The following is a 26,265-nucleotide window of genomic DNA, read 5'->3' as shown; positions in this document are numbered from 1 at the left end:
AAAAAAAAAAAAAAAAAAAAAAGGCGTATTTAATATATCTAACCCACTGAACATTATAGCTTAGCCCAGACTACCTTAATTAAATGTGCTCAGAACACTGACATTAGCCTATGGTTGGGCAAACTCACCTAACACAAAGCCTATTTTATAATGTGTTGAATATCACATGTAATTTATTGAATAGTGAAAGTGAAAAACAGAATGGTTTTATGGTTACTCAAAGTAGGATTTCTACTGAGTGTGTATTGCGTTCACACCATTGTAAAGTCAAGAAGTTTTAAGATAAATTATCGTAGGACAGGAACTGTCTGTGTTTACCTCACAGAGTTGTGATGATTAAATTAAGCAATGCATATAATCAACTTAGAACAATTCTGGGATTACAATAATCATTCATTAAGCATGCTTGAGTTACCCAAGAACCAGCATGAGGCCAGGAAATTCCCTTTCCGTATTGCTATGATGACACATAAATACTTCCCCCTTTTCCAACTTGAGGAAAGCAAGGAGTTCAGAAGACATGTAAAAAATGAAATAATTATATCAGACAAATCTAGAGATGATTTAAATCCTTGGATTGTATTAAGTTTTAAAGTGAAATATACTACATAGAATTTCTTTTTCACTTTTCCTTGCTACTAGCTGGTGTGGTTGGGGACAGGCTCATGAGTAAGACCACATTAGTTAATAGACCAAGAAAAAAAGACTTCATTTTCTTTGCCTTTAATAAATTGTAGTGTAGGTAAAAGCCTGGTCCTGGGCCCAAGTAAATGAATGACCATTTTCTGATAGTAATGATTTGTGACAAAACTTCAAGTGAATAAAATAATGTATAATAATGGGTCAAAGCAGGAACTTTAGAGCCAGGGAAGAACTCACTGAGAAGGTAACATGGGAGTTTAGATTTGAATTTGAGAAGGAGCCACACTGACTTATATTTGGAGGAAGAGCTTTTCAGATAGATGGAGTAACAACGCAAAGGTCTGTTGGCCACAATGAATTGCTGTGTTTTAGGAACAGAGGGAGAGCCAGTGTGCCCAGAATGATGGAGGTGGAGGCACATGGCATTGAAGTATTTACAGGCTGTGGTAGAGAGTCTAGGTTTTATTCTAAAAGTAATGAGAAACCATAGAACATTTTTAATCAAAGAGTAAGATGACAGATGTACAATTTTACAAGTCACTTATATGCATGGAATATGGATTCTAAAGGGACATTAGTGGAAGAGATGTAGACTGTCCACTGTAGGTAATCCAGACAAGTGAACATGATTTGAACTAGGGTGATGGCAGTGGATATGGGAGAAAGTGGATGGATACAGAATATATTTGAATAGTAGAGACAACAGTGTGTGCTGATGCATTAGTTGTGAAGTTGAGAAATTAAATACCCCTTACTGAGGTGAGAAAGAATGGTTTTTGGGGTTTGTGGCCACAAGGCAGAACAGGCATCAGATAGTCTGTTTTGAATGTATTTAATTTAAGGTGCTTAGTACCTAGCCAAGAATAAATGCCAAATAAGTAACCAGTATGAGTAAGTCTAGAGCTCTCAGTAAAATTCATGGCTTTAACATCTAAATTTAGGTGTCACCATCCATATAGAAAGATTTGGCATCATGGGACCATAAGCAATCATCTATTTGGAAAATGTAGATAAAGAAGAGGAGAGTGCTCAGATCTATCTAGGATGAAGCAAAACCAAAACACAACACATAAAGAACAAAAATGTTTCTTTATCTGTCTTTTTTGTATCTGCCAATACAGTGGAAAAATGCACAGAGGATAGAAGCTAAACTTGGAACACTGACTCTGACATGGTTGTGGGATTGGAGGAAGTTGAAGGAAAATGTTATCTTTTTGCTGTATGCATTCTGTATTGTTTGAAGACACATGGCTTCAAACATGGAAAGTATCATAACTAATACATGTATATTATAGACAATTTAGAAGATAATACCAACCCCCAAAATAAAAGAAACTTTATTCATAACCCCACACTCAGAAACAACTACTGCTAACATTTTAACATATAGTCCTCTGGATTTTTCTTGTACAAACATATTTAGATATAGAACCTTACGTATTTTATTGTTAGTATTTCACAAAAAAAAAAAGTTCCCCAGAGTTTGTGTCATCAGTTTTCATTCTATTCCAAGTTGATTTTTCTCAATGCCTAAGTTTTGATACCATTTATACCTCTGATCCAGAGTTTAATTCTGCTTATCCTACTTTTGTATCCTTTGACTACCTGTAGTTCCACTTGTGTGCCCTCTCAGAAGCCCAGATTTAATGTATCACACTTGAAATGTAGATTTCCCTAATCTGCGCATTCTGAATTTTCCAAACCAGAATTTTCAGGCAGGTTCTTATCCTTGACCTATTCCATTCTCTTACTTTCCATATCTGAAGAGTTAACATGTTCTATATCTTTTATACTCTGTACATCCTTTAAATCCAAATTTAGATATCCTTATTGCCACTGCTTACATTCAAGCTTTTAATTTTTTTATTGTTGTGACAGCTATTTAATTGTTTTGTTGCTGTGTTATAATCTGATTTTTCTAAAAAAGTAAACCTGAGTATGTCACTCCCTCATTTAAAGCTACCTACTGCCTTCAGGATAAAAGCTGAACTCCATAGTTTCACATAAGCCATTTCCTGATGGGGGTCCTCTGCCTTGGCTGCATTGTATCTTATCACCTTCCTTCTTGCATCTTTATCTCTAGTCACAGGGAGGCACCTGCAGTTTCCAGAATATACTCCAGCCTCCAGTTTACCTACAGTTTCTGACGGACTCCCTGGAACCAAATAGTCATTCAATACATGCTTATTGAATACCAAAATATAAGTTTAAGGAGGCCGCTAAAACTTACAATGTGGACATGAGAAGTAGCCAACTGTGTAGAGATGAAAAGTCCAAGTGAAAACATGAGCCACAAATATCAAAAGGATTCAGAATCAGGAAGGAATATTTGAAACTATAGGAATGTAGTATCCAGGGATTCATATTCTAATCCAGTGCTGTCCAATAGAAATATGCTGTGAGTCACACAGCTAATTTTAAACTTCCTAGTAGCCACATTTTAAAAAGTGAAAATAGCCGGGCGCGGTGGCTCAAGCCTCGTAATCCCAGCACTTTGTCGAGGCGAGACGGGTGATCACTCAAGGGGTCAGGAGATCGAGGTAACTCAGTCCTGGCTAATCTAGCGGTGGAACCCGTCTCTGCTAAAGAATACAAAAACTAGCCGAGCGACGAGGCGGGGCGCCGTGTAGATCACCAGCGTACTTGGAACGCAAGGATAGTGGCGCAGGACGAATGGCCGTGAACCTGGGAGCCGGAGAGCTGCAGTGGCAGCCTGAAGTATCCTGCCATGCCGCACTCCAGCTCTGGTGATGGCTTAGGGCAAGGCTATTGCGCCAGGACTCTCCGTCTCAAAAAAAAAAAAAAACGTGATGAGAATGGCAAAATAAACAGGTAAAATAACTTTATTAATGTAATTAATATAGCCAATATTTTGCAAATATTTTCAACATGCAATTAACATTTAAAATTAATATTAAAATGACTGAGATATGTTACTTTTTGAATAGTACTCAAAATCTAGTACAGGTGTATATACGGCATTTGTTACTTTTTAAAGTTTTATTTATTTATTTATTTATTTATTTGGAGAGAATCTCGCTCTGTCACCCAGGCTGGAGTGCAGTGGCGTGATCTCGATTCACTGCAACCTCTTCCTCCTGGATTCAAGTGATTCTCCTGCCTCAGTCTCTTGATGCAACTGGGATTAGAGGCATGTGCCACCACGCCCGGCGAACTTTTGCATTTTCAGTACAGACAAGGTTTCACCATATTGGTCACACTGATCTCAAACTCCTGACCTTGTGATCCGCCTGCCTCAGCCTCTCAAAATGCTGGGATTACAGGTGTAAGCCACTGTGCCCAACCTAAAGTTTTATTTTTTTAATCAACTTGATTAATAAGGTAATTTTTCATTAAGTTGAAACAGTAAGATGTTGTTGTTGTTCTTCTTTTGATTTTTTTTTTTTTTTTTTTTGAGGCAGGGTCTCACTGTGTCACCCAGGCTGAAGTGCAGTGGTGTGATCAAGGCTCACTGAAGCCTTGACCTCCCTAGGCTCAGTAATCCTCCCACCTCAGCCTCACAAATGGCTGGGACTACAGGCGTGTGCCACCATACCTAGCTAATTTTTATATTTTTGTAGAGATAGGGTTTCAGCATGTTGCAAAGGCTGGCCTTGAACTGGGCTCAAACAATCCTCCCACCTCAGCCTCCCAAAGTGCTGGGATTACAGGCATGAGCCAGCATGCCCATCCTGATATATAGTTCTGTAAATATTAACATATGTATAGAATCATGTAATCATCCATAAATGAAGGATACAGAACAGCTGTATCACTCCAAAAAATTCTTTTTAAAAAATTGGCATGTAATAATTGTACATATTTCTGAGATACATAGTGATATTTTAATACATTCACTATATAGTAATTAGGTCAGGATAAATAGTATATCCATCTCAAGCCTTTCTCATTTCTTTGTGTTGGGAGCATTCAATATCCTCCTTCTAGCTATTTGAAATTACATAATATATTATTGTTAACTATAGTCGTCCTACAACTTACAGCACATAGTAATATACTCAATATATACAATATAATTAAGCCACATTCTCAATATAGAGTAGTCACGTATATTGCATATATGTACAATAGATAGTATACACATCTAGTATACACATCATAATGCAGATTAGGGCTCCATAATTGCATGTGGCTAATGACTACTGCATTCCTATAAAATCTCCTAATCTTCTTCTACAGAGAAGAAGCTGGGGTGGGTGCAGGGGGATCTGTTGAATACCATGTTGCTGTCACTGGGGTAAGAGCAAGCATGCAGAAGTTCAAGTTTGAGGACTTTAGGAACACTAGTTCACTGTCTGTGGATGAGATTTGAGATGAGTCAGAAAAGTTGAAAGTAGTGACAAGAGTAAAAGTGTTAGGAAGAAATTTCGTGATGAAGGGTGACAATAATAACCATGATGCAGAAACGGGAAGTCCCAAATTAAAAGTTCTATGACTGTGGTACAAGAAAATAGACCTACTTCAGGTAGGCTATCAAAAAGTTTATGTGGCTGGTCATGTCATGGCAGTTCATGCATGTAAACCAAGCACATTGAGAGGATGAAGCAGGAGGATTGCTTCAAGCCAGCAGTTCAAGACCAATGGGGGCAGCATAGCGAGATCCCCGTCTCTGCAATAAATTTTTTAAAAGATTTTCCAGGCATACGGTGCATGCCTGTAGTCTCAGCTACTTGGGAGGCTGATATAGGAGTATTACTTTGACCCTGGAGGTTCAAGGCTGTGGTGAGCCATAATTGTGTCACTGCAGTCCAACCTGGGTGACAGGGCAAGATCCTGTCTCAAAAGAAAAGAAAAGAACATATTTTTTAAAAGTTTATGTATTTAGGCTTTGCAAAAGCTGAGTGTATTTGCTATTTTTTTTTTTCTGGTTTACTTTTCATGGCCTCATAAAAACAACTGACCAAATATTTCAGAGGTTCTTATAGTTTATTATGTATTTCACAGCACTTTTCATGTGTTGTTACTAAAAATCCAAACCAATGGTTTTCATTTTTGTCACCTTGAATATCAGTAAATCAAAATCTCTAAAATAGTACAGGGTGGCCATGATCTCTAAACCAACTTGATGACAGTACCCCACCCTGCCCTTCAATAAATATGCTGTGAGTCCAGATAGAGAAACCTAGCACCTTTATTAGATAAGGACACTAATTATAGTGAGGTAGGGCGCGTTCAGTCACATCCTCTGGTACTTCTGAAGAAACAGGAGTAATGATGTGTCAGAACCGATAAAAGGTGCTCAGAAACATGTTGCCTGCTTTTTATCCATAGGGAATACACATCTGTGACTAAAGACATGTTAGACTTTCTGTGAAAAACTCAACATACAATCGTTATAAGGACATTTTTCACTATTAGGTTATCTATTTGCTAATAATAATACACCAGAGTTTAATTTATGTATTTTTTTTCTGATGTAATGTTTCAATTCTTGGAAAGGCAGTTTATGAAATTTTTAAAAAAGAGGTGCAAAATATTACACTAAAAGCAGAAAATCCTTTTACATATTAAATTAATTGGCTATTTGAACAATGTCCTAGTTTTCACCATATCTGCAAGCATCTTGTGATATAATATACAACAAATACCAGCAAATGTTATTCTGCTATAGAGTCTTTTCTTATGTTACTACTCCTGATTATATTACCCAAAAGGAGGAAACATTTATGGTATTATTTAGCTTTTTTGTTTTTTAACATTCAATAAGCATTTAATACGTTTCTTCTATGTCCATTTCAATAAAGAAGCTAGATTTTCTTTACTGATTTGGATTTGATTCTTTTTCTACCAAACTTAGACATCTTTTACAAGTTGGCACTAAAATAAGAACAGGAAGAACAATACTTAATTTGTATTACAAATAGCAAAGATTGATGCATGTAGACTACAGAAGCTTGGCTACAAAGCTAGACTTTTGGAGCTAGTAATATGAAGTCTCTCTAATGATGTATATGTCTTCGTGACCCATATTTGGTTCAAACTTAGCCCTTTACAGGTGGGGGAAGGTGGGCAAAGAGTGGGGAACAAATTGGGTTCTATTAGCAGGCTGGGGAGTGAAGGGGATTCTATTAGCTGGATGTAGGAGTGAAGTAAGTCTACCAGCTATTGCACAAATAATGAGTTTTGAATATTACAGGGAAAACTGTGGTTATTTGTTGCAGGAAAATAAAGTACCTGCCATTTCTGCATTTGTTTCAGGTTAAACAAATGTTTAAATATATTTTTAAGAAATACATGTATTCATGGAAACTAGTAATTTTAATTCTACTTGAAAAATCGTGACATAATTTTCACTTTTTTCTTCTCAAACAAACCCATGCTTCCCAGTTGATCTTAAATTGGGACCCCTTCCTCACAAGTTTTAAACAGATCTAATTCATGACAGTTCATATCCATATCTGAAATTTATGGCAGTGAATCTCTATGCCAGTGGTCACTATCACATGGCCCGATTCAGTTCCCAGAAGGACAATAGTGAGTCAAACTTCTCTAACCCCCATCATGCTTCAGGGAGAGAGAATGTTCTCATCATGGAGATCCTTGAGAACCCTGGTTTTAAGTCAGCTCCCATCACTTTGAACCTACAATTTTGCTACAGTGCATCTGCTAATTATCTTATACAATCATACACATTTATTTGATATAGAGAACTGTTTTCCTCTGCTTCTTCTAAGCTAATTTTCTAAAAATATTTTCTATAGAACCAGAAATAATTTGACCAGAGGGAATTGTCAAAGCCAGTCCATACAATAGAGGAATGAGGTTTAGATAATTTATATTGGCCCAGGATTTACTTTTACTTATAGAAAACTTTTTAAAATTGCTTTTAAAGGCTTGCTGTATTGGGCCTATTTGTTTGTTTCTCTGTTTTGCTTTTGCTTTTTAATTTTTTATTTATTTATGTATTTTTTGAGATGGAGTCTCCCTCTGTCACCCAAGCTAGAGTTAAGTGGCATGATCTCAGCTCACTGCAACCTCCAGGGTTCAAGTGATGCCAGTGCCTCAGTCTCCCTTGTAGCTGGGATTACAGATGTGTGCCACCATGCTCAGCTAATGTATGTGTTTTTAGTAGAGAGGGAGTTTTGCCATGTTCTCCAGGCAAGTCTCAGACTCCTGAGGCTCAAGCGATCCACCCACCTTAGATTTCAAAAGTGCTGGGATTACATGTGTGAGCCACTGTGCCCAGTCTGCTTCTGCTTTTTTAAAGACAAGAATATCAAGTTATTTTCTGAGGGATTAAGTAATACACTAGGTGTATTTAGGACAACTAGTTACTTCACTTGGTTAGTCACTCTGTAGCCACTAAAAGTACAAATCCAATATGTAATAAGACTTTAATAAGAAGAAATAATTAATGAAAAATTAAAATTAATTTTAAGCATTTAGACCAACTGTAGTTGAAGCATGTCTTAATAAAGCTTCTTTTAAAAAGGGATGGAGACCAGGTATAATGGCTCGTGCCTGTAATCCCAACACTGTGGTAATCCCAGCACTGTGGGAGGCCGAGGCAGGAGGATCACTTGAACCCAAGAGTCTGAGACTAGCCTGGGCAATAGATTGAGACTCTGTCTCTACAAAACAATAAAAAGATTAGCTGTGCATGGTGGCATGCACCTGCAGTTCCAGCTACATGGGAGGCTGAGGCACAAGCATCATTTGAACCCGGGAGGTCAAGACTGCAGTGAGCTGTGTTTGAGCTACTGAACTCCAGCCTGGGCAATATAATGAGATCCTGCCTCAAAAAATTAAAATAAAATAAAAAGTAAATAAAAAGGGAGAAGGAGCTATTATCAAGGCCCAAAGTAAAAATTATAGTGAGATTGACGTTCAAAGTTAATAACACCTGTAATTTTAACATGTTCTGATGTAGGCTTTATTGTCAAGTAGTTAAAAAAAAAAAAGACTCAGTCTCCATTTATAGGACAGTCAGTGGCCTGTGGCAATCTGTAAGGATGAGAGAGAGAAAAAAGCAGGATTAACATCTCTTTTTTTTTTTTTTTTTTTATTTTTTTTTTTTTTTTTGAGACGGAGTCTTGCTCTGTCGCCCGGGCTGGAGTGCAGTGGCCGGATCTCAGCTCACTGCAAGCTCCGCCTCCCGGGTTTATGCCATTCTCCTGCCTCAGCCTCCGGAGTAGCTGGGACTACAGGCGCCCGCCGCCCGCCACCTCGCCCGGCTATGTTTTTGTATTTTTAGTAGAGACGGGGTTTCACCGTGTTAGCCAGGATGGTCTCGATCTCCTGACCTCGTGATCCGCCCGTCTCGGCCTCCCAAAGTGCTGGGATTACAGGCTTGAGCCACCGCGTCCGGCCAGGATTAACATCTCACTCTCCTGTAGGACTGAGCCATGGGACCTGCAAATCCCAAGACAGAGGGGGACTCATACAAGGTCACTTGGGATTAGGCATGCAAACTAATGGCCTTACTAATTGTTCCAAGGGGTCCTGTGATTGGGCGTGAAGCCAGCACACTTCTGCCAACAAAGCCTTTCAATTAGGTACAGTCGCAATGCCAAGTTCCTCAGCAAGAGCATGTGAAAGGGCTGCTTTTGACTTTTGATCAAATCCATTGAAAATCTTTGCCATGGGACCCTGAAAATCACCCTTGTAAAATATGCCTGGAATGTCTCATACCTGGGAGCTAATATTAGATATTATTCTTACTATAGAGCTTATGACCAATGAATTGGTTCATAATGCTCTCAAGTAAATGGATTTCAAAACAAAATACTGCTGTAGACCAGGCTGGAGACAGGATATCAACCCGCATCTGCCAACAATGTTAGACTATCTCCTTTTGAAGGCAGGGTCCTTGTACTATACCTCTGTGCAGGTGCAGAGCCCAACATATGGTAGACATTTCATGAATTGTTTTTCTGATTGTATTGATAAGATAAACAGTGGATTTCTTGAGCTTGTAAAATATGCCTCAAACAAATAGGTGGTTTACGGTTTGGAAGACTCTTTTCTACTCTATTTTCTTGGCTACCCATGGTGAGACTTGAAATATTTGTGCTTTTAGGATAGCAGAAGAGCTTTTTTTCCTACCCTGGGAAATCCAGCCCAGTGGCAGTGTGCCGGCTTCGTGGTGGTTGTCTAATCCCTCCTGCTTTGGAATGCTCGTTTGTGCGAAATGTGAAGTCTCCTGTCTTGGATCTGATCATAGAACTATGGAGAAGGGCTTTCACTTCAGTACACTTTATTTTCTTTTCAAGTGTAAGAAAAATAAGCTTGGATCTACACGTAGTCTTGGATACTTTGTTTTCAGCTCGTCTTTGTCTTTTCTATTGAATTTTTGGTGACAATAGTGATTCACAACCAAAAGAAGGATTCAGATTTATTCTCTTCAAAAGGGATACTCCCATAATTTCAACTCTGGTGAGGTAGATACAAAAAGGGAAGTTATAGAACCCCAAAGCAAAAGAGTTAGGACAGACTGCAGCAATTTCTGTGGCCTGTGCACACAATCATCTGCCTGTTCTGCCAACCCCTATGTGGAATCAAACAAGTCGTCAGAGAAAGGAATTCAATTTGTTGTTTTTCTGGTGTGGAATGCAGGAATTTAGGAGACATTGAACACTTACATCTTAACCATGAAAGTTTGGAGAATGTAACCTGGAAAATATACTTTTAAAATTTCAACAATATTTGCAAATTCAAATGCCTACAGAGACCAAAAAGGTAGAAATTAATTTGTGAAGTGGGGCAGGTATTAGGTGAAAGAAGTGTTAGGGCTGTGGCAGCATGGTAAATTTATGCCTGTTCCAAAGTTATTCAAATTATTGAACATACACACACACCTTGGGCCTAACATTTCGGTGGCTATATGTAGTTTTTTGGCCATTATTTTAACCCATAGATCGTATCTGGCATTTTGTTTAGGTTTTCCATGTTAGGAAAGTTTTTCCACGAGGGACTTAAGCCTAGATTCGCTTACTGTCATGTGACACTTAAAGAGAGGTATGCTTTCAAAAGAACTAAAGATTGAGCCATGTGGAAGCAGGACCTTCTTAGCCCTTCCTAATTCACCAAAAGCTCAATCTGCTACTACAGTGACCCAGTGAGGACTGTCTGGACCCTCATTCAGTACTCCTCTCCTTGAGCTCCCCCTAGAGGTCAGAGTCCTCCATTAACAGGCCCCCTGCTGTTACCCAATATCTTCTGAAAGGTGAGATAAATACGCTGGAATAGGAGTGGTACTGGTGTTGATGCTAAGAAAAGAACAATCAAAAGAGAACTAAGAACAATATTTTTATATATTTATTCCTCATGTCCTGTTCAATAAATATTGAGGGCATACTACATGCATAAAATTATGATAGGTGTCCTGAAAAACACAGAAATCAACAATACAATACCTCGCTCTTTGGGGAAACTAAAAACCTGCATAAAGCAACCATTCTTTCTGCCATCTTAACCATTCTTTCTGACGTCTTACAATTATCTTTCACTAATTTTTCTACTATGTACTTCTTAAGTAATGATGTTCTTAAGAATTCTTTCTGAACTTTCTTTCCTCATTTTACAGACCTTTATTTAGGTACTCCTGTTCTTTCTTCTGGTTTCAGTTACCACCTATTTTCTGAAGATTTTCACCTTTATATCTCTATATCTCTAGACTGCACCTTTCCTGAGTGACAGACTTAAGTTCACAATTTTCTGCTGGAATTCTCCCTTAGAATGTTTCAAAGTCAATTCAAATCCAACATATCTCAATGAAAATTCAAGGCCGTAAGTATTTGGTGCCATATGTGCAGTACTAGCAATAAGTGCTATGAATCTAGATCACTTTGAGCTGAGATGCCTGGGAAAGTCTTATGGCAGAGGTAGACATGGGCAAGACTTCAAACAAAGGATTGTTATTGGGCAACAATGAACAAAATCAAGAGCACACCTACCATTGTTTCTTTTTTTTTTTTTTTTTTTTTTGAGACAAAGTCTCACTCTATCATCCAGGCTGGAGTGTAGTGGTGCAATCATAGCTCACTGCAGCCTTAACCTCCTGGGCTCAAAAGATTATCCTGCCTTAGCCTCCTCAGTATTTGGGACTACAGGCCAGTGCAGCCACACCTCGATAATTTTTAAATTTTTTTGTAGAGACAAGGTCTCACTTATTGCCTAGGCTGGTCTCGATCTCCTGGTCTCAAGCAATCCTCCTGCCTTGGTCTCCCTAAGTGCTGAGATTATAGGCATGAGCCACAGTGCACAGCCTTATCCCAATACTTTGGAGGTTCAAGCTCAGTTTTGACCTCTATTACAATCCATATATATTTTTTTTAAGTGGAAACTTCCCTCATGGCAATCTTTTTCATTCTGTCTGTTTTATTTTTCCTCTTCTAATTGAGGAGACTGGAGATTGAAGACCAGATAGGCAGAAGTCCCAGCCATATTCAGCTCACCTCAAAAGTATACATATTTTCCAAACATTTGTAGATTTCTTGATGCCTAGAAAACAAAAAGGACAATCCTGAATCCCAGTTGAGAGGCAGCTTTTGAATGCCAGGCATTTTCTTTATTCACTCTCCCTCCACTTAAGAGTAGCTCTGGCTCGGCCTTTGTTTCAGCCAGTAGCTGAATGCAGCCTCTCAGGCTCCAAGCACTGCCCTGTAATCCCCTGAAAGGACTGCTGTTCTTTCTGTTCCCTCCCTTGCAGTGTGGCACTTCCAGCTTAAGCAACTCTCAGCCCAACTGAACTCTTTTATAATCCCACCAGGCAAGCTTTTGATGCTTATTTCAAAATAAAATAGATGTTTTCTTCTTTATATCTTATGCAATGTTGCTTAGAAGGAACACAGAGAGGATTTTCTGTTCCCTGAGTAATCACAGTAGTTGCTTTTCTTCCTAGAGTTGTAGATAATTAAGAACATGAATTTTTTTTTTTTTTTTTTAATGTACAACTGGGTACATCATGAAAATCTTAGCTGTGTTGTACTTTTCACGAGAAAAGTGACAGCCTCAGGGGTGAAATAAGTTATACTATGACAGCTTACAAAAAAGGCAATATACTTGTGAAAATTCACTAGAAAACAAGAGGCTCTATTGAAGAGTTTTAATGTCTTGTGGTTTTTCCTTCCACAATGACAGTTACTAAAATTTTTGAAATTTTATTAATTTTTTTGTAGCCTCTGAATAGAAAACTGTCCATTTGCAAAGCAGGTAAATAGCTTTAAACATTTATCAACCAGGGTCATGAAAGAGATCTTTTATAATTGCATCTACTGAAGTTAATTAGGCATATTATATATCATGGCTTGTTTACCATAATACTGGCTTTGTTCTTAATTGAAGTGTTATTTGGTGAGTCTGTTTAATGGAGGGTTATGTGTTTTCTTTTGTAATTCTAAAAGTCACAAAAAATTTAGCCCAGATGAATAAATGAAGTTAAGAAGCATCTGAAGAAAGAAAGGAAGTTTCCCAATTTTGTTAGTTTATTAAGCTAGTGCTCACATTGGAAAGTAGTGAAAATCTGTTTTGTTTTTAAAGGCAAAACCAGACAACATTGCACTTGGCTTAGGTTTTGATGGGATAGTCATTTGGCTTTTAAAAATGCATCCTACAGATACTAAGAACATGCACCGACTAGGAACCGGCATGACTTGTTTCAAAGTTAAGGACACAAATATGGTTATAATATAGTCATCTCCACCCTACCTCCACCAATTAACCATTTACTGCCCTGTACCTCTTTTTAGAAAACAAAACAACAAAACAAAATGATATCTTTCTTTAAGACCCAACTTCGCTTTCCCTGCTAGGCAAAGAAAAAAAAAAAAAAAAAAGAAGAAGAAGAAAAAAATTCCAAGAACCCTAGGAAGGGTGACACTTGTCCTGATTCCAACACTAAGCAGAAAGGAAACTATCTGCCCAATTAGACTCCTTCTGCCACTGCTGTTCCCTGGAACACAATGTTGATGTTAGGGCCTGAGCCTATAGATTGATGGACAGTGGGTGTGTACCATCGCTGACGTATTCTTGCTGTTATATATACATGCCAGGCCATACGGGTGTCCTGTATTATGTGCCAAGGTGATAGCTCTTTTTGGTTCATATCACCATGCTCAGCTACTGTTGCTGAAAGCACATAAAATGGGAGGAAAGAATATTTCAGAGGTATAAAATAGCATGTGTTACACTTCGAGACAGAAGAGGTATGGTTATGTCTAGACAGAAATACACTGGAAAACATCACTTTCTAACAGTGAATAACTTTGGACTATAGGATCATAGATGACTTTGTTTCAACTTTCTTAGTCTTCTGCAAGAAAACCACATTAGCTTATTATTTAAAAATGTTTAAGTACCCAAAGGAGTAAAAAATCAGTGACAGAGGAAAAAACAAAACCTAGAAGTGATATTATTTTTATTTTTATTATTATTATTCTTTTTGAGATAGGTTCTCACTGTCACCCAGGCTGGAGTACAGTGGCCTAATCATAGCACTGCAGCCTTGAACTCCTGCCCTCAAACGATTCTCCCACCTCAGCCTCCTGAGTAGCTGGGACTACAGGAACACACCACCATGAATAGCTAATTTTTAATTTAATTTTTTTTTTTTTTTTTTTTTTTTTTTTTTTGTAGAGATGGAGTCTCCCTTTGTTATTCAGGATGGTCTTGAACTCCTGGGCTCAGGTGGTCCTCCCACCTCAGCTTTCCAAAGTGTTGGGATTATAGGCGTGAACCACTGTGCCTGGCTAGTAATATTTTAAAAAGTGTTATGGAGCAGTACTCAAGCTATATAAGAAGAAGAAAATGAAAAAATGAATTCATCAGATTTAAGGAAAACATTGATGTAGGAATCCAGGTCTCCAATAAAGCCTGGATCTGGGCACTGGCGGATTCTGTGGAGAAGGTTATAGAGAAATAAGAAGGAATACAGGGCTGAATTCAGCATGGGAGGTTTTCTCACCTGTTTTTTTCTGTCTCAAACGTGTCACCCACAGAGATGCCTGAGAGTTTTCCTTAGTCCTTCACTCCCATCTATTTCAAGATTTTGCTTTTATGTCTTTGTTTTTGTGCATCTTGAATGTGATATACCAAAGTATAAGTATTTTTATGTTCATCCTGGTTGGTGTCCTCTGAACTTCTTAGATCTGTTGTTTTATGACTTTGAGGGGAGACAACCGTCTTGCCCTGCTCAGGTGCAACAAAGCAGATAAAAACATGCAGATTATCAACTACAGTAACTAGAATCAGTCATTAACCATGCCCCTTGTCCCTCTTCCTATCTCCTTTTGGTTTTAATAGATTTTATTACTATCAAGGCATAGTAAAACCAACAGACCAGGAGATAACTGCCATTGAAAAGGTGGTTTATTATACTCTCAGATCCCAAGAGAAGGAATATAGGTCATGCCACAGAGGCTACACGGGGAAGTGCCAGGGTTGGTCCCGAAGCAGAGGGAGAGGGGAAAACCGGTGCCCATGAGGCTTCACCATGGTTTCTATGGGAAAAATGGGCAAGGCAGGGCAATCAGGCTTAGAATGGGAGAGCCTGAAAATTGCAGTAAGTTCTGGGGCATGTGGATTGTCCCTAGTTGTCTGGCATCTAGCCCTAAGGTGATTACAGCAGGTGTATAGTGGCTTGATGTGTGAGATAAGGGAGGTGGTTGAGGGTATAGACTCTGAATTAGTTCATTTGTATTTGAACAGTGTGCCACTGGGGAGGAAAAACTCCATTGAGAAGAGGAGGGACAAAAGGGGCAGGAGGCTAAGGCAAAATGACTCAGGCATATTATCAGGTTGTGGCAGAATTTGATGTGTCTGGCATATGCATGTAGGATAGTTAAAGCATCAAGCTTACAGAAGCTGGCAACATGGTTAATATACCCTTATCCCTCTCATCCTCTTTCTGTCTCCCTCTGGCTTTCATACCTCTGTGAAGAGGCTTATAACAAAGGTCCAGTGTACTTTGCTAGTGCATAGTGGGTGGAGAGCGGTGGGAAAGTTGAAAATGGGATGGGGCAACAGGATGAATCTCCACTCTTTTTTTTTTTTTTTTTTTTTTGAGACGTAATCTTGCTCTGTTGCCCAGGCTGGAGTGCAGTGGCCGGATCTCAGCTCACTGCAAGCTCCGCCTCCCGGGTTCCCGCTATTCTCCTGCCTCAGCCTCCCGAGTAGCTGGAGCTACAGGCGCCCGCCACCTTGCCTGGCTGATTTTTTTGTATTTTTTAGTAGAGACGGGGTTTCACCGTGTTAGCCAGGGTGGTCTCGATCTCCTGACCTCGCGATCTGCCCGTCTCGGCCTCCCAAAGTGCTGGGATTACAGGCTTGAGCCACCGCGCCCGGCCGAATCTCCACTCTTGGGTACCTCACAGCATCCCCAGTTACCTAAAGAACTTCACTTTATTGAAGTCTTTGGAAGAATTTTGTGTGTAAAATCATAGCTAAGAAAGATGTAACATTAAACTAGTGATAGCTCTGTTGTAAAAAATTACCTTAATGATGAATAATTTTAAAATCATTAAAATGCCTTTATGCATAATTTTTACTCCAAATTTGAATATTTATTAAGCTATGTATGTGTATATGTGTGTGTGTGTGTGTGTGTGTGTGTGTGTATGGTTTAGAAAATACATATTTAGAAAATATAAAGTATATATTTTACAATCTTGGTTGTAAAATATAAATATAAACCCTATATTGTATGTTTTATATTACAAATATATTTATACATATATAAATGTATAAATATTATAAGAATTAAAATGACAATGCATTTATTATACATGGTGTTGACCATTGTTACCAACCTCCAACTTTCTAAATCACGAGTCTTCTTTAAAACCTGTTTAAAGTACCATATCCTTGGGGAACTTGGGAGTAAGCTTTGCTCCCTAACAGGTTCATCCTGCTCATGGTATTGCAGGATTACACTTGCTAATCTACCCCAGGATATGGCCAGTCCTGGCCACTGGACTGCCACAGTGTTCTACAAATAAAGGCTTTTTTCTGAATATTTCTGATAACAGTACTCCTAAACCTGAGTTTTTATCTTGAGTGTCATTATCTCTCTCTTCTCAAACTCCCCATGTCCTCACATGCTGTATGCTCAATTCCTAGAATTCTATCTTGACCTGTGTTTTGAGTTTTTGCAATGGTATCCTGCCTTGCTGCTTGGCTCTGCTGAAGGGTTTCTGCCAGTACAGAATCCCAGTCTTTGTACATCATAGATTTCCTAGATGGTGATGACAAGCCCTGTCTCTACTGCCAAGTATCTCCTACTGTTATTATGTGTCTTGCCACCCCAAACCTGCAATTTACTAACAGATGAGTCTATTTCTAAATCTTGGACATTATCTTAAATTAAACCTTACCTTGAGTAACTAGCCATGTCTGGATGATGAGTTATAAAATAATATACTAAGCATTCCAGCTAGTTTTGCTCTCTTCTCACACACTTTATATCAAACATATTTACTTGTTTTGCAGCCAACTGGATTTAGGGAATCAATTCTCCTGTTACATTTAGAGGAGCTGTACTTCCTCCTGTCTATAATTCATCCTTCCACTTGAGCTTTGAATTCTCCCTGCTCCCTGCTTCTGAGACCTCTCACATGTGATTATTTGATAAATGTCTACCTCCCACAGTAGGCTGTAATTTTTAGGAGATCAGTGATCTTATTCTATTTTTGATTCCTATTGCACCCCTAATGCCTGGCAGACTGCCTGGCACATAGTAAGTGCTCAATAAATATCTGTTGAATAAACAAATGAAAATGCTAAGGCCCTTGAAGTATGGGACTGTATAATGTAAACTCCATCTTAGAATCTACTGTTATGTTACTCAGACTCTCAAAATGTATGCAAATGATGAATGAAGACACTCTTGAAGAAATATATAATTTAATGCTGTGTTAGAATTCATAGACTTCAGAAGATTAATCTTCAATTTCAGATAAAATTATTCTGCATAGAAGTTTGGACCTAAATGAAAGAGAACATATCCCTAGATAAAAGTTCAGACCAGCTCTCAATGATATGGTGTATTCCTAGGCTCATTTTGATGGTCAATATCCACATTCCTATTTTGAAATCTGTTTAGATAATTTTCTCCTTTTCATATTGGCAACAAAACAGAATTGGTTTGATCAAAAGACTCAATGCAGTTTCTAACCATTGCATAGGCCAACAAAGGCTCACTCTGGTTCATTGTTAGTCCACATCTCCATCATTTTTTATGGAATGTAACTGGTATTTCCTGCTTTCAAAAAGAAACTCAAACCCCAATTGAAATATCAAGAACTCAAAAGGATGGAGCTGTGTTTTCTCCATTCGTAAAACAAGGAGTCCTCCCTCCACAAAAATCCCAAGTAAGACCTGAGGGCCTAACAACAGCAGTCCCAATTCTGTTTGCTCTGTAGCTGTCCAGTAGAAACTTAATGCCAGTTTCTTAAATATAAGCCACATGTATAATTTAAAATTTTCTAGTATCCACACTTAAAAAACAGTAAGAGAAACGTTGAAAATGATTTTAGTAATGTATTATTAAAACGTAATGCTGTTTATTTAATTTCAAAAATATTTCAGCATTCTAAACATACAAAAAAGAAAAAAACAGAATGTTGGCAATCATGTTTAAGTACAGGAGGTTCTTCTTGAACCAATTTCATTGATGCAGTGGGTCTTCGCTTTGTTAACAATGAAAAGTTCTACAGTTTAAAAACAAATGGTTTAACAACTACCACACTTAACTGAAAACAAAAACAAAAACAAGAACAGAAAATAAACACTTCTGAAGCCAGCTGACCATCTTTTGTTCACAGCTAGGAATGGTAGCAGAATGCTATGTCATTAGATACAGAAACAAGACAACCTGAAGCTAAATGAATGCACAGTGCAGTCAACAGGCCCAGCCTCATAGTGCACAGCCTCAGCTAGGGCCACTCCCAAAGCCATCTTCCACCACAGCCTGAACGTCAAACAAAGAACATCAAGAGTTTGTCTTGGTTGTTTTGTTCTTTTTACAAACTATAGATATATGCAGTTGATAACTCAGGATTTCCAGCCAATAACCATGTAGTTAACACTACCTTCCAAATTAAAAAAAAAAATGCCAGAAGCACCTTTGAATGCCTGATCACACTAACAACAAAGCACACAGAGTAAGGGGAGCATGCCTTTTCATTTAAAAAATATTTGGAAATATGTACAACTTTGATACAGTTTCAGGGTGCTCTAGACCCACTTGGCCACTTCATGTGAACAGTTTCTAGTTTGAGAGACAACAATATGATTGTAATCGAACTTTGTAATTAAAACTTATTTAATAAGGGCAACAGACACTTGTCAAATAGGAGATGTGTCAATTACAACTCTCCCCTACTTTAAGGCAGGGGTCCCCAACCCCTGGGCCATAGATAGATAACAGTCAATGGCCTGTTAAGAACCAGGCACACAGCAGGAGGTGAGTGGCAAGTGAGCAAACTTCATCTGTATTTACAACCACTCCCCGTGTCTCACATTACTATCTGAGCTCCGCTTCCTGTCAGATCAGCGGCAGCATTAGATTCTCATAGGAGAGTAAACTGTGTTGTGAACCGTGCATATGAGGGATCTAGGTTGTCTGCTCTTTATGAGAATCTAACTAATGCCTGATGATCTGTTACTGCCTCCCATCACCCCCAGAAAGACTGTCTAGTTTCAGGAAAACAAGCTCTCGGCTCCCACTGATTCTACGTTATGGTGAGTCATATCATTATTTCATTATGTATTACAGTGTAATAATAATAGAAATGAAGTGCACAATAAACGTTATGTGTGTGAATCATCCCAAAGACCATCCCTCCACCCATCCGTGGAAAAATTGTCTTCCACAAAACTGGTCCCTGGTTCCAAAAAGGTTGGAGACTGCTGCTCTAAGGTATTCACCAGGAGACAAACAGTGTTTTAAATTTTTTACTCCTCCTCTTCCTCTTCCTTTTCTTCCTCCTCATTTTCTTTGTTGTCCTCTTCCACCTTTTTCCAGACAACTTTAGTGGAACCCTTTGGGCCATCACACTTTCCTTTAGACTTACCGTAAGCAACATCCTTCTCACACTTCTTCAGCTGTGACACCTTAGTGATGTAAGGCTGCTTTTTACTGTCATTTAAGTTATTCCACATCTCACCCGGCTTTTTGACACGTCTCCAATAGAGATGTCAGGGTTTGTGGATTTGGTCTTGTGGCAGAATTCTGAACAGAACAGGAAGAATCCAGATGGTGGCCTTTTGGGGGCATTAGGGTTCTTCTTGCCTCCCTTAACTGGTTCATAATTCTTCATTTCCCAATCATAGTGTACTTTATCTGCCTTTGCCATTTCGTCAAATTTAGACTTCTCTTTCCCAGACATTGTCTTCCACCTCTCAGAGCAATTCTTGGAAAATTCTGTAAAATGAATAGGGAACTCTAGATTTTTCTTTTCATGTTCTTCTCTGCCCATCTGCACAAAGAAGGCATAGGTAGACATCTTGCCCTTAGCTTTCTTCGGGTCAACTTTGTCCATCCTGACTGTATTGTTCCAATATATTTTATTTAGCTTAAAATATCAAAAAAGTCATTTCAACATGTAATCAATATGAAAATTATTGAGATATTTTACATTTTTTTCCTATGCTAAGTCTTTGCAATCTGATGTGTACTTTACACTTCAATTCAAACTAGCCAAAATTTGAGATCTTAATCGCAAGGTGTGGCTAATGGTTACACATTGGGCAGCATAGTTCTAGAATATGCTTCTGTGCTATTGTTTCCCATACAGTTGAAAGAGATGTCCACATTTATTTCTACTGCAGTCATTGGTACTATAATGAGGAAAGGCCAGCTGTTGAAATCTCTGAAAAGTTTTAATAGATTCAGTAAGCAAGATCTATCCAAGTGCTTCAGTTCTCTCCAAACCTCTGCTCACTGCAGCTGCAATGGCTAGATTAAGCTCAGCTTTGATACAATGTGACTGGGTTCATGCTGCTGCTCTGATTGCTGCCATCATTATACAACCTTGACCAGGCTCACTGTGGCCAGACACAGGAAGAACTCTTTTCCCTTTCATGTCAAGTACAGCCAAGTGTGCTCAAGCCAAAACTGACTTGACATCTCAGTCCCACAGCTTTTGTCAGATTCACTCACATGTATTCCTTCTGTTTTTCTTGCTCTGGGTAACTCTAACGATCAGGAAGCATCCTTTTAGACCAAGTACCTATAAATGCTAATACCTAGAATAATATATATATGAATTTTTAAATTTATTTATTTATTTATTATTATTATTTTGAGACGGAGTCTTGCTCTGCCGCCCAGGTTCGAGTGCAGTGGCGTGATCGCCACTCACTGCAAGCTCCGCCTCCCGGGTTCACGCCATTCTCCTGCCTCAGCCTCCCGAGTAGCTGGGACTACAGGCACCCACCACCACGCCCGGCTAATTTTGTATTTTAGTAGAGACGGGGTTTCACCGTGTTAATCAGGATGGTCTCGATCTCCTGACCTCGTGATCCACCCGTCTCGGCCTCCCAAAGTGCTAGGATTACAGGCGTGAGCCACCGCACCCGGCCTTTTAAATTTATTTTTATGAGACAGGGTGTCACCATTGCCCAGGCTAGAATGCAGTGGTGTGATTATAGTCCACTGCAGCCTCAAATTCCTGTACTCCAGCAATCCTCCCTCCCACCTCAGTCTCCTGAGTACCAGGGACCACAGGTGCACACCACCATGTCTGGCTAATTTTTTAATTTTTTGTAGAGATGGGGTCTATGTTGCCCAGACCGTTTTTGAACTCCTGGACTCAAGCAGTCCTTCTGCCTTGGCCTCTCAAAGTGTTGGGAATACAGATGTAAGCCACCCCACCACGCCCAGCTGAATACTTTTTTTTTTTTTTTTTGAGATGAAGTCTTGCTCTTGTCACCCAGGCTGGAGTGCAATGGCACGATCTTGGCTCACTGCAACATCTGTCTCCTGGGTTTAAGTGATTCTCCTGCCTCAGCCTCCCGAGTAGCTGGATTTACAAGTGCATGCCACCATGCCTGGCTAATTTTTGTATTTTTAGTCGAGATGGGGTTTTACCATGTTGGCCAGGCTGGTCTCGAACTCCTGACCTCAGGCAATCCATCTGCCTTGGCCTCCCAAAGTGCTGGGATTACAGGCGTGCTCCACTGCATCCGGCCCCGAATAGTATTTTTTAAATAAGGTTTTAACAGACAGGACGAATAAATTTGTGGAGAATTAATAAACCAAGCTTTAGTGTCATGAGAGTAGCATAAGTTTTCTTAAATTTTCATATGTAGTAAACCACAAAGATTATACTGTGGATTCTGATAATTTCCAGCTCATCTTTAATAGGGAGTGACTGATAGTAGATCTAACCTAAGATGATGTTGTTGATTTTTCAAATTGTGTTGCTTGGACCTAATGTATCTGCCGAGTCTGCTGCTGGGAGCCCTGGGGCAGAGGAAAGAGGCAGGTGTGGATAAAGGGTGGCAGGCAGCAGGGCATTGGCTTCTCATTCTCCTCTTTTCAAACCCCCATCATTGTCTTCCATTGTTTTTCTTTCAATGCCTCTGGGCAAGATCTGGTATGAATAAATGAAAGCTTATTAACATGCATTACTTCACATATTTATTTGTGATCAGAACACTTAACATCCACTTTCTTAGAAACTTTCAAGTATACAATACGTTGTTATCAACTATAATCACCATGTTATACATTAGACCTCTTAAACTTATTCCTCTTGTGGTGTAATTGAAATTATGTATCTTTTGACCATCATCTCCTCAATCTCTTTGCTTTCCCCACCACCAGCCCCTGATAGCCACCACCCTTCTCTCTCCTAGCATGAGTTAGACTTTTTTAGATTCCGCATATAAGCAACATCATATAGTGTTAGTATTTCCGGGCCTGGCTTTTTTCATTTAATATACTGTCTTCCAGGTTTATCCATGTTGTTGGGAATCTATGGAATGGGAGAAAGTATTTGCAAACCATACATCTGATAAAGAGTTAATATCTAAAATATATGGGAAATCACATTGTTCAATAGCAAGAGAACAAATAACCCAGTTGAAAATGGGCAAAGGATTTGAATAGACATTTCCCAAAAGAAGACAAATATGTCCAACTGGTATATGAAAAAAATGCTCATATCAGAGAGATATAAAATAAAACCACAATGAGATATTACTTCACACGTGTTAGAATAGCTGTTTTGAAAAAGGTAACACGTAGGTGAGAATGTGAAGAAAAGGGAACTCTAGTACACTATTGGTGATCATGTAAATGAGTAGAGCCATTGTGGAAGACAGGATGGAGGTTCCTCAAAAAATTAAAAATGTAACTATCATATGATCCAGCAACCCCACACTGGGTATGTATTCAAAAGAAATGAAATCAGTATGTCAAAGAATATCTGCACTGTCATGTTCATTGCTACATTATTCATAGTAGCTAAAATGTGGAATAAACCTAAGTGTCCATCCCTGGATGAATGGATAAAGAAAATGGATACATACAAAATACTATTCAGCCTTAAAAATAAAAAAAGTTAAAACAGAATTCTTGTTTAAATTCTGCTTTGGTCACATCCCATGTTTTTTGACATGTAAGATTTCATTGTTTGAATTTTAAAACTGACCTGCATTAGCATCTTGATTTTTATTTTAATCTTTATGTTTTGCCAGAGAACATTTTAAAACTTAAATGTTTTTGTATTTTTGGTAGTTTGTCATTCAACTTTGTGTGTGTGGGTTAATTTTATTGTAGCCAGCTACTTCGGTCTATTCATTCTCAACTTTTGGGAATATATAGTTTTTCTTATGTCCTAGTATATGATTAACTATTGTACAAACCTTAGTATAGATATCATATCCTAATTCAACTGCATTATTTTATTCTCACTCTCTTTAAATTTAAAATACAAATAAGTATTAAATTTTTGTATTTCCTACAAATAAGTATTAAATTTAATTTGCATAAAATACAATTAAATATTAAATTTTGCTTATTTGAGATCAAAGGCTGAGAAAAGAGTGTGAAAGTCTTCCATTACAGTTGTGTTTTTCCCTACTTACCTGTATTTCTAAGTTTTGGCTTTTTATAATTTGATCCAACATCCCCATGTTTGTCATGACTCTTATAATGTTATTGTGAATTATATATTATTTAATATATGAAAACATTCTTGATTAATAAATGCTTTTCCCTTTTCAAAATCATCTTTTTAAAAATTCAACTTTAAATTTAGGGGCACATGTGCAGGTTTGTTATATAGGTAAACCTGTGTCATGGGGGTTGTTATATAGATTATCTCATCAGCCAGGTGTTAAGCCAAGTAGTCATTAGTTATTTTTCCTGATCCTCTCCCTCATCCCAACCTCAACCCTCTGGTGGATCCCAGCGTCTGCTGTTTCTCTCTCATCATTTAGCTCCCACTTATAAGTGAGAACATACAGTATTTGGCTTTCTGTTCCTGCTAAAGATATTGACTTCCAGCTCCATTTATGTCCCTCCAAAGGACATGATCTCATTCTTTTTTATGTCTGCATAGTATTCCATGGTGTATATGTACCAAATTTTTCTTTATCCAGTCTGCCACTGATGGACATTAGATTGATTCTATATCTTTGCTATTGTGAATAGTGCTGCAATGAACATATATGTCCATGTGTCTGATATAATAGAATGATTTATATTTCTTTGGATATATACTCAATAATGGAATTGCTGGGTTCAGTGGTAGTTCTGTTTTTAAGTCTTTAAAGAATCACCACATTGCTTTCCACAATGGGTCAAAATCATCTTTTCCTTTTAGAATAGCTTTAGATTTTTTAAAAAGTTATTAAGATAATACGTTTCCCCACAATTTTTCCTGTTACCAATATCTTACATTACCATGATACATTTGTCACAGTAAGAAAATATTAGTACATTACTACTAACTAAACCTCAGACTTTATTCAGATTTCACAAGTTATTATTATTATTTTTTAAACTGGTATCTTTTCTCTATTCCAGAATCCCATTTAGTAATACCACATTACATGTACTTGTTGTACTTGTTGTGTCTCCTTAATCTCTTCTGGTCTGTGACAGTTTCTTAATCTTTGTGTGTGTGTGTGTGTGTGTGTGTGTGATCTTGAAAGTTTTAAGGAACAGTGATCAGTTACTTAGTAGAGAGGAAGATTTATCTGACGTTCTTCTCATGGTTAGACTGGAGACATGACTTATTACTGGTGACGTTATCCTTCATACCTGGGCAAGATAGTGTTGGATAGTTTTCTCCACTGTAAAGTTTCTTCTCCTTCTTGTCTCCCCTCTTTTTCTCTTTCTTCATGTTTGATTCTTTGGAAGCAAATCATTAAGAACAGTCCATATTTAAAGATTTAGGGAGGGAATGATTAAGTTTCACCTCCTGGAAGGGAGACGTCTTTCACATTTCATTGTATTTTGAGATTTCTTTCATTTGCACTTGACTTGTGAATTTTTATCTGCCTTTAAAAAAAATTGTTAATCTGTATCTTTTTTTCATATGTTACTTTTACAGTTGAATTCTATTTTACAAGCTAATGTGTACCTCTTTGTCTTTTATCAGAGGAATTCCTCAAGATTTTATCTTTATGGATTGATTTCTAAGGGATACTACTTGCTTCTAACATGTTAATCAGCAGTGTAGGCTCTGGCATAGCTTACCAACCCTAACAGTGGCAGGGAGTTGTTCTGTGTAATGGTGGAGTACTCAGCTGTCTTCTCCATGGTGGGTGAGTTCTCTGGATGGGATCAGCTTTCTTCACATATCATGGAAGTGAAAGGGGACAATTGAAACCTATTTTTGAAAGGATGAGTACTTTCTAAGCAAGCAATGTAACCTAAAAAGAAATCTCTTATTTTGTAATACCATAATCTTTCTGGTTCAGATTTTAATAGCTACCATTTGTACATTTGGCATTATCCAGGATGCTTTATGTGTAACGTTTTATTTCATCTTCCCAGCATTCCTAAGGGTAAGCCTTGTTCTTCCCATTTATCATGACAAACTCCTCCTAGGAAGTGGCGGAAGTTTGAAAACAAGCCCATCTTACTTCTACACCTTCTTTTCTACTGCACCAATACCCTAGTAGGCAGAAAAATCCCTGACAGCACATTCCTTCTGCTTCCTATCCTTTCCTGGAAGCTTCCAAAATGTTACTATTTATCTGATTCAGGCTCAGAATCAAATACGCAATTTTACTGTCCTGCTCCCATTAAGTAGTGCAAAAATCAGTAAGTGGTGGTCTAATGCAGACACACAACAAAGAAAACAGTAAAAGTCACAACGTGAAATTGTAAGGAGAAAAGAAAGCCGACCTTAAATAAATTCAATTCAACAAACACTAAATTAGTCCCCCACTATATGAATTAGACACAGTATTTCTACATTAGGAACGCTCAGATTTTTATTGAAGGAAACCAAAATATTTCTCTCCAAAATAGTGAGGATTGTTAGATTACAAACACTGAAAACACAGGGGACCACTCTGTCTCGGGCTCTGCTTGCCTGATGGCAGGTCATCAATCCTTCTTTGAGACAGAGCTTGCTTATCAGCCCAGAGAAGTCACCAGGAGGCAACAGAAAAAATTGCAGACACATTTTACTGTCTTCCTAC

At 38.3% G+C, this 26,265-nt stretch overlaps 1 long non-coding RNA gene and 1 pseudogene across 1 annotated transcript in view; one reads left to right on the top strand and one right to left on the bottom strand.

Annotated features, from left to right (window-relative positions):
* The window catches only part of LOC108513190 (uncharacterized), a 215,139-nt gene that overhangs the window by 77,373 nt on the left and 111,501 nt on the right, over positions 1–26,265 (top strand). The window lies entirely within an intron of this gene.
* On the bottom strand, positions 19,555–26,175 carry LOC108513189 (high mobility group protein B3 pseudogene; annotated as a pseudogene).

The sequence above is a fragment of the Rhinopithecus bieti genome, unplaced genomic scaffold (assembly GCF_001698545.2).
Source record: "Rhinopithecus bieti isolate Rb0 unplaced genomic scaffold, ASM169854v2 scaffold_30957, whole genome shotgun sequence".
In the NCBI taxonomy this organism is placed as follows: domain Eukaryota; kingdom Metazoa; phylum Chordata; class Mammalia; order Primates; family Cercopithecidae; genus Rhinopithecus; species Rhinopithecus bieti.
The sequence above is the reverse complement of the archived record's forward strand: the minus strand, read 5'-3'. Positions and strand labels throughout refer to the sequence as shown.